We start from the raw sequence: 14,837 nt of genomic DNA on the forward strand, positions 1-14,837 counted from the left end.
TAGAGCCTGAAAGGTGGGAGGGTCTTAGAGTTTGGGCTGCAGCCCAAGCCGGAACATCTACACTGCAATTACACAGACCCGAAGCCCGAGCCAAGCCAGCTGCCATGGGCCAGCCACAGGTGTCTAATTGCAGTGTAGACATACTTAGACAGACTGCAGCCAGTCTCAGGTGCGTGGGTTACTGGTGCAGTGACTTGGCTGACAGATAATTCCACTACAGCTGTTCAGGAATGTTTTTTTGATGGAAAATGCCACTTCATCCAAGCCAAAACTTTTCACAGCAATGTATCAGTTGTGATGTAACTTTTGTCAGGAAGTTTTCTCTGGATAGAATTTCTGGAGGGTGGGGGCAGAGAGACCTCCCACCCTAGAATAGCCAATAACCCAGTGGTTAGAGCATTCATGGGTACAGCACTCATTTGAATCTGACCTCCCATATCTCCCTAACTACCAAGCTATTGGCTATTCTGGGGTTGGTTGGTCAGCCTCAATTTTTCATGAAAATTTTTGAAAAGTCTTGGTTCCACTCCGATGCTGAATGAAAACAAATTTCAAAACCTTAATTTTTATTTTTAAAGACAATTTTTGTTTCCCAGCCAGCCCTACATTCCACAGCAGTGAAGCTGGTAGCACCTCACAGCAGTAGTCGTGCACTTGGCCAGGATGCTTTCATGTAGGTTTCCTGACTCTTTTGGGACATGATACTTCAAGCAATGCTGCTGTGCCATGTGTGTGTGAAATGGAGGTCTAACCAACATTAATGCAATGTTACTCTAGGAACCAAGGACCTCTGGATCTAAAAGCCCCTAGAAGGAGACAATCACCTGACTCGGGGTTTAGTTACGGAGGCATGTGCACTGGAAACAGGGATTGTTCACATTTCAATTTAGAACTAAATCCCGTGGGTGTATTTTGCACAGACTTCTGGTTTTTGACCTTGGCTGTCAGCCAGAAACTCCCACATCTGATTCCACTAATTCCTTGCTTTAGGTCCACGTCCACCCCCCCATAATCCCCTTAGGGGGCTAATAAGGTCATGCGAAACTCCGACATATTCACTTCAATTCAACTGTGATTCTGCCCTCTAGTATTAAAAATCAGTTCCTTGCTCCCTCAAATGAAAAGGAACAGCCTTATAGGCAGAGACCAACATTTGCAAACAGAAATATGGACACTTAAGTCCATATTTGGGCTCCTAAATAAAAATTGTCCTGATTTTTAGAGGTGCTGTGAACCCACACTCCCCTTAAAATCAATAGTAGCTGTGGGTACCAGCATCTTTGAAACTCAGGTCAACTTTTATTTAGAAGCTAAATTTTGGCCATGCTGAAAATTCTACCATCAGTAAAAAGAAAAGGAGTACTTGTGGCACCTTAGAGTTTAACAAATTTATTTGAGCATAAGCTTTCGTAGCTCACGAAAGCTTATGCTCTAATAAATTTGTTAGTTTCTAAGGTGCCACAAGTCCTCCTTTTCTTTTTGCGAATACAGACTAACATGGCTGCTACTCTGAAACCATCATAAGTGACTGACCTGCAACTTCTTGACAATACATTTAAGTCCTTGTTGCTCACAGGACAAGCTGAAAGGAAAATTTCCCCTGAATAACCTGCAAAACACCCAATAGTCTTCACTGAATTGTTTTCACTTTCAATGGTAAAGATTTCTCTCCTGGAAGGAATTATTCCAGCAGCAGAGCTGAATCAAATGCAAGCATGCCAGTTAAAACAACACTGATGTCAACCTAACACTCTGTTTAGATTTACTTTTATGTTTTTGCATTGTCACTGTGATTTCTCAAACCTTGCAAAGTTAAATCCAATTAAAATGTGAAGTAGACTGCAATGATCCATCGAGCAATGATTTCAAGACATGCTTGCCTTCTGATGGAAGCTACGTTGTGAAATCATCACTGACCCAAGGGTGAGGCTGTACCTGGGTGACATACCTTATTGAAAGATGTACAATAACTCAATCGATCTATTAATCCTTATCATTGCCACATGTGGCTATTGGTGTTGTGATACCAGCAGATTCAGCAGTCGCTGACACTAGGCAAATTTTTTTGGAACTTGAATTTTGGGCATATTTCATGCCAAAGTATGGTCAAATATGCCAAACATAGAATAGAAGATAGATATATAGCTGAATAAAAGACAGGTAGATCTTGGAGCACATCTATGGATTTGGGAATTTAAACGAAGCATGAATTTAGAGATCATGAAATTGAATCTGGCAGAGTGTGGGCAGGTGCAGAAAGCTCAGCAACACCTCTGTTATTCCATCCCCATCTTCCCCTGAGCAGAGACTGCCAACCTTTCCACATCAGGAGAGGGATGTGGGAGCTAGGCTAAGACAAGCAGTTACTATTTGATCTTTGGATGTCTGTGTTCAAATTTTATCTCAGCTCTAAAGAGGAAGAACTAAAGCACTAACACAGGGGACTCTCCAACCTGGCCCATGACCACCACCTAGAAGCACTCCACCTCAGCCATCAAACGGATATAACATACCTCTCTTTGTGTCAGCTTTTCTGACTATGCATGCAAATGTATGTGCATTTTAGTAGGCAATTTTTCCTGCAAACATGTTCTGGAATTTGACCCTCTCTCTGGTAGAAGTGCAGTGAGACTGCATTTCCTCCAGGAAGAAGGAATCGAGTATAGGTGGCTGACAGACTCTCAGAAACAGATCTCCAGTGGGGAAGCTCTCAATAATGAAAACACTTTCCAGGAGCGGTAAAACAGGTAACAGTATGAAATACAAAAAGGAGTACTTGGGACACCTTAGAGACTAACAGATTTATTGGTGCATAAGCTTTCGTGAGCTACAGCTCACTTCATCGAATGCATCTGATGAAGTGAGCTGTAGCTCACGAAAGCTTATGCTCCAATAAATTTGTTAGTCTCTAAGGTGCCACAAGTCCTCCTTTTCTTTTTGCGGATACAGACTAACACGGCTGCTACTTTGAATCATAGAATCATAGAATATCAGGGTTGGAAGGGACCCCAGAAGGTCATCTAGTCCAACCCCCTGCTCAAAGCAGGACCAATTCCCAGTTAAATCATCCCAGCCAGGGCTTTGTCAAGCCTGACCTTAAAAACCTCTAAGGAAGGAGATTCTACCACCTCCCTAGGTAACGCATTCCAGTGTTTCACCACCCTCATAGTGAAAAAGTTTTTCCTAATATCCAATCTAAACCTCCCCCACTGCAACTTGAGACCATTACTCCTCGTTCTGTCATCTGCTACCATTGAGAACAGTCTAGAGCCATCCTCTTTGGAACCCCCTTTCAGGTAGTTGAAAGCAGCTATCAAATCCCCCCTCATTCTTCTCTTCTGCAGACTAAACAATCCCAGCTCCCTCAGCCTCTCCTCATAAGTCATGTGTTCTAGACCCCTAATCATTTTTGTTGCCCTTCGCTGGACTCTCTCCAATTTATCCACATCCTTCTTGTAGTGTGGGGCCCAAAACTGGACACAAAGCCCCACTAACCCAAGTCTGTCACGTTTGAAACCTGTCAGTATGAAATACGTTCACATAGTCACTACAGAACTGCATTAAGAACATAGGAATTGCAATACCTTAACAGAGCATCAATCCATTCAAGGGTATGTCCACGCAGCACTTCGAAGCGTGCCTCCCAGCTTGGATCGACAGACTTGGTTGTAGCAGGGTTCATGCTAGCACTCTAAAAATAGTTGTGTAGACGGCACTTTGGAGTTGCGGCTTGGTTGGAACTCAGGCTCTGATGCCTAGGAAGGGGTGAGGGTACAGAGCCCAAGCTCCAGCTGGTTTTTAGAGTCCTAGCCCAAGCCCCACTAACCCAAGTCTGTCACGTTGGGCGGGAAGGTTTGCTCCAAAATACTGCGTAGATATACCCTAAGTCAGACAATGCAAACTCCTCAGGGCAAAGATCTTGACCAAGATGAGATACTTTAAAAAGGGCTGATTTTCAGTGGGCAGGTGCTGAGCACTTTTTGAAAATCAAGCTCCTTTAAAGTATCCGTATGGACATACAAAAACGGAAGCACCCAAATTCACAAGCCACGTGAAAATCTTGGCTCTTGTCAACAGAACACCAGGCACACTTTGATCACCCCATAAATAATGTCCTGTTTCCAAGAGCACCCGTTGCCACAGATTTAGGATGACTGTAGAACAAACACATAGTGCTTCTAGTAATTGTGCAAGACATTACAAATCTACATGAGAGCTTGCTTCCCAAATACATGGGGTGTCAGCTTGTGTCCTGAAGCATGAAAACCCCTGTACTTTGTAACCCTTACTTATTAAAATACAGATGATATTCACATTCATGTGTCTCCAGCCATTTCTGAAAGTTAATATTGTTACCCCTCTGCCGCAAGACTAGCTATCTAGGTGCCTATGCTGTGCCCACCACAGTACTATTTAACTGAGGGCCTCTGGCATTTTGTACTGAAGAAACCCTAAACCTTTACCACCACTGTTTATGCTCCTGAAATACTTTACAAAGCTCAGTTGAAATATAAATTCACTTTGGACAGATGGCTGCTTTGAGTTAAAGTTTATTTTCCAGGAGCTAGCTGTACTCTTTCCATGGCTACTCGAGTCATTTCTTGATATTATGATGCTGTTAGTCCTTCAGTAATCTTCAGAATTTCCATACCATTTGCCAAACACTATGAATCCATTTAGCCTGCTGTTGACCTATGTGTGTGAATATTTCAGGGTGAATTTCATCACAGAGAAGGGATTTACTATCCTTTGAGTTGCCAGTAGTAGGCTGTGACTTCTCCTGTTATACGGTTGTGAGGTTCATTGGCAGTAAGGAGTCAGATGGACTGAAAAACTCTTCAGACCACACACCCAAAAGTCTTGGGAAGTCTGTTCACTTTTCCAACTAGGTCACTAAAAGTGCCCTTAATTATGCAGGGTCAAATTCTGGTACCCTTCCTCATGCTGAGTAACATCTTACTCCAGAAGTAAACTAATTGGAATCAGTGGAACTACTCATGGAGTAAGAGACTATGCAGCGTTAGAGGGGCAGAATCTGGTGTGAAATAAATGCACACAAAAAGTGCACATAGGGTCATAGACTTTAAGGTCAGAAGGGACCATTATGATCGTCTAGTCCAGGGGTCCCCAACACGGTGCCTGTGGGTGCCATGGCACCCGCCAGGGCATTTTTGTGCGCCCGCAGGACACCCCACTGCTGAAATGCCACCAAGAAACATTGCCATTTCTCAGCGGCGGTGCTTCGTCCTGCTGTCATTTCTCTGTGGCGGCATTTCGGTGGCGGGGTGTTTGGCACCCGCCACAGTCTTTTGGGAATAGCAATATGCCACTGGTCTAGTCAGAACTCCTGCACAACGCAGGCCACCAAATCACCCACCCACTCCTATAATAAACCCCTAACCTATATCTGAGCTATTGAAGTCCCCAAATCATGGTTTAAAGACTTGAGATTTGACTTCCCTTCTCTTAGGTGACTTCCATACAAGGGTTAATAGGGGTCATAATTATCTGCCCACAGCACTCACTGACTCAATATAGAACTTCTATGTGGCAAAATATCCAGGTACCATAGGACACACTTTTAGCCTTCACGTCAAACATCTTTGCTTCCCTCATTAAAAGGTCTACTTATGAATCAGGTTGGAGGCCATTTCTGTTCTAGAGGACACAGGCATGGTGAGTTCTACCATTCCCTGTGTTTTTTCTCATGATACTGACTGAAAGCTATTCTTGTCTTAGGGGGAAAGCTACATAGGTTGAACTTTAATTTATTCCTGCTGAAACTCCACTGAAATCAGTGAAGTCACATTATGGAATTACTGGTCCTGTTATCATCTGCACCTCCTTTCTAATTAAGGTGGACATATTTCATATTGAACATGAAGCCTCACACAAAAAGATAGTCACTCCACAATCTTATCAAAGTGTTTGATTAATTCGGTATTGTGAAGAACACACCTTATTACCTGCAGGGGAGCTAACCTGCTCCACCCACCTTTCACCTGGAATACAACCCATGCAAGGTATGCTCTCCTGTTGAAGTTAATTTATGATCACACCATGGGAATAGGCGCCAACTCCGTGGGTGGTCCGGGGCTGGAGCACCCACAGGGAAAAATTAGTGGGCGCTCCGCACCCACCGGCAGCCAAGCTCCCCTGTCCTTGCCTCCTTCTTCCCCCCACCCTGAGCACACCCTGGCCCTGCTCCTCCTCCTCCCTTCCAGTGCTTCCCGCTCCCCCCTGATGCCTTACTGCTCTTTGGCGGCACTTAGGACTTTCCAGAAGGGCGGGGGAGGAGCAAGGACGTGGCATGCTCAGGGGAGGAGGCAGAGAAGAGGTGGGGCAGGTGCAGGGACTTGGGGGAAGGGGTGGAATGGGGGTGGGGCGAGGGCGGTGCAGGGGTGGGGCAGGGCTAGGGCGGTGCGGGGGGTTGAGCACCCACTGGGCAGAGGGGAAGTCGATGCCTATGATTTATTTGTATTATGCTTTGTAGCACATACATTGTGGAAGGCCCTGTTGAAACACATAGTAAGGGAGAGTCCCTGGCCTTAGCAGGGAATCTGCAATATAAATATGACAGGATAGACAATGGGAGGGAGGGGAAAGAGTGGCATAGCATAATGAAATAACTTGCCTAAGGTGACATAGTAGGTCAGCACTAGGGAACAGAATCCAGGTCTTCCAACTTCCAGCCCAGAGCTTTAACCACGGGACCAGACTCCTCACTATTGTTTCCTCTCTCTCTCTCTGACTCTTGTGAAGTGTATTTGGACACTGTGTTCAGTTCTTAGTACCTCGGGGCTCAGACAGTCTCTCCAGATTTATTCACAAGGTTACACCTCACTGTGGTAGCTGAACAGTCGACAAACTGCCGGCAGTTTAGAGAAAAGCAACAAAAACGATTAGAGGGATAAACACCCCAAACACTGCACCCAACAGTTCAAACACATGGAAACAGTTCAAACACGTGGAAAGGGACCCTGCCAGAGGTCCAATTTCTTTTATACCGAGGAGAAGGATCTAGCTTGGGCACCTCCACTGATCTCAACGGTGACTATGAAACAGGTAAAGGGGTGAGTGTATGTGTCTCTCAACTCAGATGGTCCAAGGGCTCATTTGTGGCCACAAATGAGCAATGGTCACTATTGTATAAAGAAGTGACTGCTGAAGGTGCACACCAGCCCAGTTACCAGACCCTAAATAAGAATAATTAGTATCTAGCTCTGATATAGCACTTTTCATCAGTAAATCTCAAAGTGCTTTACAAAGAAGCTTACTGTCATTACCCCCATTCTACAGATGGGCAAGCACAGGGACAGGGTGGTCAAGTGACTTGACCAAGGTCACCCAGCAGATCAGTAGCAGAGTTGGGAATTGACCCCAGGGCTCCTGAGTCCCTGTCCAGTGATTTATCCACTAGGCCACATGAGGTTGGAACTTTATCCTCCCACCAGCCCACAGCATAAGGCATGAGTGCTCTGGTTTTATGAGGGCTTCCAGACTCATTTTAATAATATTATTTTTTAGAACAATATTTGTACTTGATGGAATTTATAAAATGAATACGCAGGTAATTGCTTTGTTCAGCTCTTGACAAATCGTTCTAATTCTACCTTTAACTCTAAAGGGGCCAGGAAATGAAAATATAAACCCATTCCTTATTAATTTATTCATTTCCTGTCACTATTTTCCTTACTTCAGGAATTTGGATTGGCTAAAAAGCTTGATAAGGAGTGTGCGGAGGGAGGAGGGAGAGTAGAGGGGAGAAGAGAAACATTTCTGAAGACTAAAAATAGTTTCAAATTCCCACCAAGAAATGATAAATTGCTACATACACACTCAGACGTGGAGATGTATATTTTGTTTTAAATTCCGATTTCCAAATGTGCTGCATGAAGAAAAACCACAAATTGAAACTCCATGTGCTCCTACTGGCAGGAGCTCCAAAGTTAGTATTTTTAATAATAATTAAAAAAACACAGCAAAAAAATCCACCCTTTTTTACATAGGTGCACAAAGTTGTTTTGGCCTATTGCTGTTTTTTCCCCTCTTCATCTTGAATTATTAATGATGGGCCAAATTCTAAGATCCTTACTCAGGCAAAATTCCCATTGACTGAAATGTGAGACTAGCCCAAGTGAGAACTGCAGGTTTGGATTGCCAATTATATAAACAGAAGCAACAGGAAAGGTCTTGGTGAGAAGGCTAAAAGCAAAAGTCATTTAAAAATGAAATGGATGTCAGGGGAGGAGGATAACAATAACTTGGGGAAGCTCTTAGGAGAATATGCACCCCTGATTGCTCTCATCTTAGCAGAAGGGACTCTGAATCCAACACAAGTTTCTAAAGAAAATGAATCTCTGGGGACTCAATTCAGACCACAACAAGCAAGCCTCATTAAAAAATCCAAATAAATCACTTCTAATCTGGGCACAGCGATCCCAGGGACTGAAGACAAACTAGTCCTTTCAACTCTCAGAAATTGAGCCAACATCAAAGTCAACAGAAGAAGAATCCAAAGGGGGAAAACTGACTTTCTGGGCTTTGTTGGTCTCTTCATGCTCAGATTTTCTCTCCCCCTCCAAAATTATATATATTAATAAGAGGAAAATGTGGTATGAAGCAAGGGAATGACTTATTTAATAAGGGGTCACTTGTCAGGAGTTGGGGTGATTGAAGAGACATTGTACAGATGGGTGGGCAATTTTGTTTGACCTAATATTGATTGCCCTGACTTGGAAGTTTTACTCAGATGTTGCTAGGTTTGCATTTCATTTAGGAGAGTGTGTGGGAAAAGGAGCCGAGGTAGGGGAGATGGAAAATAGCCATTGGATACTTACCAGAAACTTTGGCAGGTACTCACGAGGTGCTGAACACCCACCACTCCTATTAATTGGAGCAGCACTATTATAATTAAGGTAGGACTGTTGATTAATTACTATTAACTAATTATAAAAATGTATCACAATTTAAAAATTAATCACAGTTAATCGCAGTTTTAATCACAGTGTTGAACAATAGCATACCAATTGGAATGTATTAAATAGTTTGGATGTTTTTTTACTTTTTCACATATATTGTATTCTGTGTTGTAACTGAAATCAAAGTGTATATTATTTTTTATTATAAATATTTGCACTGTAAAAATGATAAACAAAAGAAATAGTATTTTTCAATTCACCTCATACAAGTACTATAGTACAAGCTCTGTCGTGAAAGTGCAACTTAAAAATGTTGATTTTTTTGTGACATAACGGCACCCAAAACCAAAACAATTTAAAACTTCAGAGCCTACAAGTCCACTCAGTCCTACTTCTTGTTCAGCCAATTGCTAAGACAAGCAAGTTTGTTTACATTTACAGGAGATTATGTTACCCTCTTCTTATTTACAATGTCACCAGAAAGTGAGAACAGGCATTTGCATGGCACTTTTGTAGCTGACATTGCAAGGTAATTTACATGCCAGATATTCTAAACATCTGTATGCCCCTTCATGCTTTGGCCACCATTCCAGAGGACATGCTTCCATGCTGATGATGCTCGTTAAAACAATGAGTTAATTCAATTTCTGACTGTACTTCTTGGGGGAGAATTGTATGTCCCCTGCTCTGTTTTACTGGCATTGCGCCATATATTTCATGTTATAGCAGTCTCGGATGATGACCCAGCATGTTGTTCATTTTAAGAACACTTTCACTGCAGATTTGACAAAAACACAAAGAAGGTACCAATGTGAGATTTCTAAAGATAGCTATAGCAATCGACCCAAATTTAAGAATCTGAAGTGCCTTCCAAAATCTGAGAGGGATGAGGTATGGCACATGCTTTCAGAAGTCTTAAAAGAGCAACACTCTGATGCGGAAACTACAGAACCCGAACCACCAAAAAAGAAAATGAACCTTCTGCTGGTGGCTTCAGACTCAGATAATGAAAATGAACATGCGTTGGTCATCACTGCTCTGGATGGTTATCGAGCAGAACCAGTCATCAGTATGAACGCATGTTTCCTAGAATGATGATTGAAGAATGAAGGCACATGTGAATCTTTAGCTCATCTGGCACGTAAATATCTTGTGATGCTGGCTACAATGGTGCCTTGAGAATGCCTGTTCTTACTTTCAGGTGACATTGTAAACAAGAAGCGGGCAGAATTATCTCCTGCAAACGTAAATAAAATTGTTTGTCTGAGCAATTGGCTGAACGTGAAGTAGAACTGAGTGGGCTTGTAGGCTCTAAAATTTTACATTGCTTCATTATTGAATGCTTTTTATATATATATATAATTTTACATTTGTAAGTTCAACTTTCATGATAAAGAGATTGCACTACAGTACTTGTATTAGGGGAATTGAAAAAAGACTATTTCTTTTGTTTTTTTACAGTGCAAATACTTGTAATAAAAATATAAAGTGAGCACTGTACACTTTGTATTCAGTGTTGTAACTGAAATCAATATATTTGAAAATGTAGAAAAGGTCCAAAAATATTTAAATAAATGGTATTCTATTATTGTTTAACAATACGATTAATTGTGATACTTTTTAATCGCTTGACAGCCGTAAATTAAGGCCCTCTTAATTTGCGATATTGTGGGAATTGCGGATCCCGCAATATTAGGCTTCCACTGCAATTTTGATTTTAATTATCTTACTTTGCACAGTCCACAATTTTACATACATTTTGAGGTTTGCAACACACACTTCCCCCTCACCCCCATTCTAACAGTAGAACCCTGTTTATCCGAGCTGATAGCAGCTGGGGTTCGGGCTGTCCGTCCCAAGCATTAATGACTAATATAGTTGCAGCAAAAGGTCTGGTTATAAAAAAAAAAAAAAAAAAGCAGGCATAACATAATACTTGAGTGTTTATATTATTCCATCAAATTTTTCTTAAACAAATAGGTCTTCTCTGGCTTTTCCAAGTTACGGCAGTTAATAAAGGTCCATTATTACTTTCTCATGATTTTCCATGTCTTGTCTGCAACTCAGCCTCAATGATTTGACAATCATCCTGCAGTTCAAGTAGGGCCTTAATTATAATAGCCTAAAAACCCTAACCAAGATTAGGGCCCCATTGTTGTAAACTAAATTACACATAGTAAGGGACAGTCCCTGCCCCCAAAGAGTTTACAATCTAAATAGACAAGACAAAGGAGACACAGAGAAGTTAAGCAATTTGCCCTAACATCACACAGGGAGTCTATAGCAGAGACAGGAATTGAAACCAGATCTCCCAAGTCCTGGTCCAAAGAAGTCAATGGGAAACAAAGCCATTCCGTGCCTCAGGAGAGTGGTGCCTTACTTTGTGAGTTTCCACAAGCGGTTTAAGGTTCACCCAGCCCTATAGTGAATGAATACCTATTTTTTGTGGGAGGGAGCCCAGACCAAAACGATACTGATGTATAGTAACATGTTTCTACAGCTAAGCATTTCATTGTGAAGAGAGCAAAATGCAAGAGGGGGAGATGAGATTAAAGTAAAAAGTTTATAAATATTGATCATGCCTATTGATAACTGCTCCCTAGCCAGCTTGGTAAAACATGGCAACAGGGAAGTAGATCCAGCACTCTGCATTGAAATACAGGGCTCCATTGTTTGCCACTCTACATTTCTAGATGCTAGAAACCTGCATAGAAATGGAGAGGAATTACTGCTGACTTATGCTGGCAGGTAGAATTTGTGAGCCCTGACTAGGAAATAAGAAGGTTCTAAATGTCTTGCTGAGGGCAGAGGTAACAAGGGAGTGGGACTAGAGCAGTCCTGCAGAGAAGCCCTAGAAAGAGCTAGGTTTTAGGAGAAGGTTTAAGCTTATGTTTGATTATTATTTGAGTCAGCAATAAAGCTAAACCCTAAGTGAGGGGTCAGTTTAGCCTGTACTCTGCGGGGTAGACTTTGCTCAAAACAGGATGGGAACTTCACCTGTTATAAGCACTTATATTCATATAAATGGAACTATGTAATTCCAGTTATTGTTATTGTTTTTATGCGGCACCAGATGAAAAATTATTGTTTACAGCATTGCTCAGAAAGAAACTGGAATAGGTCAGTGTAGGAGAAATATGACAATGATACTGTTAGCATCTTCAAGAGATATGACTGTAGTGAAAAACATATACATTGGCAATTCTGCCTGGAAGCTATGTGAACTCCGCATTATTTCTAGACATCTGTCACCACTGTTATTAACTGCCAAAAAGCATAACATGGAAATAACCATTCTATTTAGGGCAGGAACAATAACAAATTAATTGCATGAAACCACATCAGTATTCTCTTCAGTTGACTTTCTGATAGTCCTTGCATTTTGTAGTTTGAAAGACTCCACACCGCTCTCTGAGAGCTGTACATGTAGAAGAAGTTTTTTTAGTGGTTACAAATCCTTGTATATTTTAAGTTGTGATGCCTGCTGACATTTCATTAGCTGTATTTTCTAACATTTAAGTCTTCCTCCGAATGCACTGTGGTGTACTGGATGGGGCAGCAGACTGGAAGCCAGAGGATCTAGGTTTAGTTCATGGCCTTAACACAGAATTGTTTTGGGTCAGATTTTTTGAGAGGTATATAGAAGCCTAAAGATGCAGATGGGCACTGACTGGAATTTACAGAAGTACATAAGTAGCTTAGGTGTTTTGGAAAATCAAATTAGTCAGCTCTGTGCATCTTTAGGTGCCTAAATACTTTTCAAAATCTGTGCCTGTGTGACTTAGGACAATGTTTCCTGAAAGTCAGTTGAATTTGCATAAATCATCACTACACCAAGATTCTAGTTATGCACAAATGACCCTTTTTGGAAGTGCTCTTTCACGCCCTCCCCAGAAACAGAACTGTCCCTAAGTAGGTGGGACTGGCACTTCAAAACTGTTAGCATCATTCCTCGGTCTTCTGAGGCCTGGTCTACACTAGGGGGAATGGGGGTTGATCTAAGTTACGCAACTTCAGCTACATGAATAATGTAGCTGAAGTTGACGTACTTAGATCTACTTACCACAGTGAAGACATCGCAGTAAGTCGATGGCTGACGCTCTCCCATCGACTCCGCCTGTGCCTCTTGCCATGATGGAGTACCGGAGTCAATGGGAGAGCGCTCAATTTATTGTGTCTAGACTAGATGCGATAAATCAACCCCCGCTGGATCGATCTCTGCCCATCGATCCAGCAGGTAACGTAGATAAGCCCCAAGAGCTACATCAGAACACAGGCCAAACAACAGCTCCCAAAATGTCATCAGTCCTAAAACCATTGGCCAAGACTTTCAGAGTGCCTAGTGATTTTGGGTGCCTCAGTTTTGGCATGTTCAATTTGTGACACTTTAAAGGGGCCAGATATTCAGAGGGTGGGTGCTCAGCACTTTCTGAAAAATCAGACCCCTTCAAGTTACCTGAAAAATAATCACTAGGTAGTCTGAAAACCACAGCCATTGGGATTACATTGTATGCACTTCCCACCCACCCCCACCCCCCAAATAAAATTTCCATGGTCCCAGCCAGTGCTTAGATTGACATAAAGGAATGCAGAAACTGATCTTCATGCATCAAGGAAAGATGCTGAAGTCCCTGTACATTCAGGCTCAAAATCCCCATGATTGTGTTAATAATTATCCTTTAACATAGGCGTGGATGCCTGGAAATGTTGGAGAGAACTAGTGTTCACAGCAAGGGTGCTAAAATATAATATGTACTGTACATCTGTTAGCGGCCCTGAGCCCAGCAGGAACTTGCACTTTCTTCCCACTGTGGTTTCTCAGATTTTATTAATGTGTAAACTGAATCTACAAATAAGGACATTAGGGAGAGTCAGCTAGGAGGCAATAAGAACTTTCATAGACAAGAATCTCCATCCTGTGTCTTAATAGTTTGCCGGGCTTTGTGACCGGAAGGTCAGTCCTCAGCTGCCTTCCAGTCACTCTGGATTCAGGAGGGGTGATGCAGCCAAGATCAGGTACTTTGACTCAAGATGTTGAAAGCACATTTGACTCTGGAAAGAAAGTTGTTGTAGTCCTCATTGATCTGAAGCAGCCTATGGCACGGTGTGGCACGTTAGGCTGGCTGCCAAACTGCTACAGGTTATTCCTTGTGGGCCGACGGTCAGTTCGTCCAAGAAATTATTAGCGACTGAAGCTTTATTCTGCAAGTCGGGGAGAAAAATCAGTCAACTTAAACATCTCCATTGTGGCCTTCCACAAGGGTCAGTTTTGGCTCCCGTCTTGTACAATATACACGCACACAAACTTTCCTGAAACACGGGCCAAGAAGTAGGTCTCTATTGATGATATCTGTATTGCTGAGACAGGAAACAACTTCCACGGGGTTGAAGGGAAGCTCAGCGAGGATATGGACATTTTGACCGCGTAGTTCCAAGAATGGAGACTAATCTTCAGAGAAACTAAGACAGCAGTAACTCCTTTTTACCTAAACTTCTTGCCATGGGGCCTATCTCCATCGGTGTACGAGGACAACCAGTTGTCACATCTTGGGAGTAAACTTTGACCATACCATGACACACCAACCTTACATGGAACATCTGAAAATGAAGAACACTTCCAGCACCGCCTTTATAGGCAAACTATCAGGAACCTCCTGGAGAGCAGACACGTCAGTCCTTTGTACCTCTGTATTGGCTTTGGTGTTTGCTCCAGATGAATAGCACTTTGTGGTCTGGGACTGCAGCCGCCACACTCAGCTTGTCAACATGGAGCTGATTTCGGACATTCAGATTGTGAGTGGCTGCCTGAATTATTCACCCACTCCAGTCTAGCGCACGTAGCTCCAGCAGACCTTCAACGAGATGCCATTACTGTTAAGTGTGCCCAGAGAGCTGTGACAGATTAATCCAACTCAT

The sequence above is a fragment of the Eretmochelys imbricata genome, chromosome 4 (genome assembly GCF_965152235.1).
Source record: "Eretmochelys imbricata isolate rEreImb1 chromosome 4, rEreImb1.hap1, whole genome shotgun sequence".
Classification (NCBI taxonomy): Eukaryota; Metazoa; Chordata; order Testudines; family Cheloniidae; genus Eretmochelys; species Eretmochelys imbricata.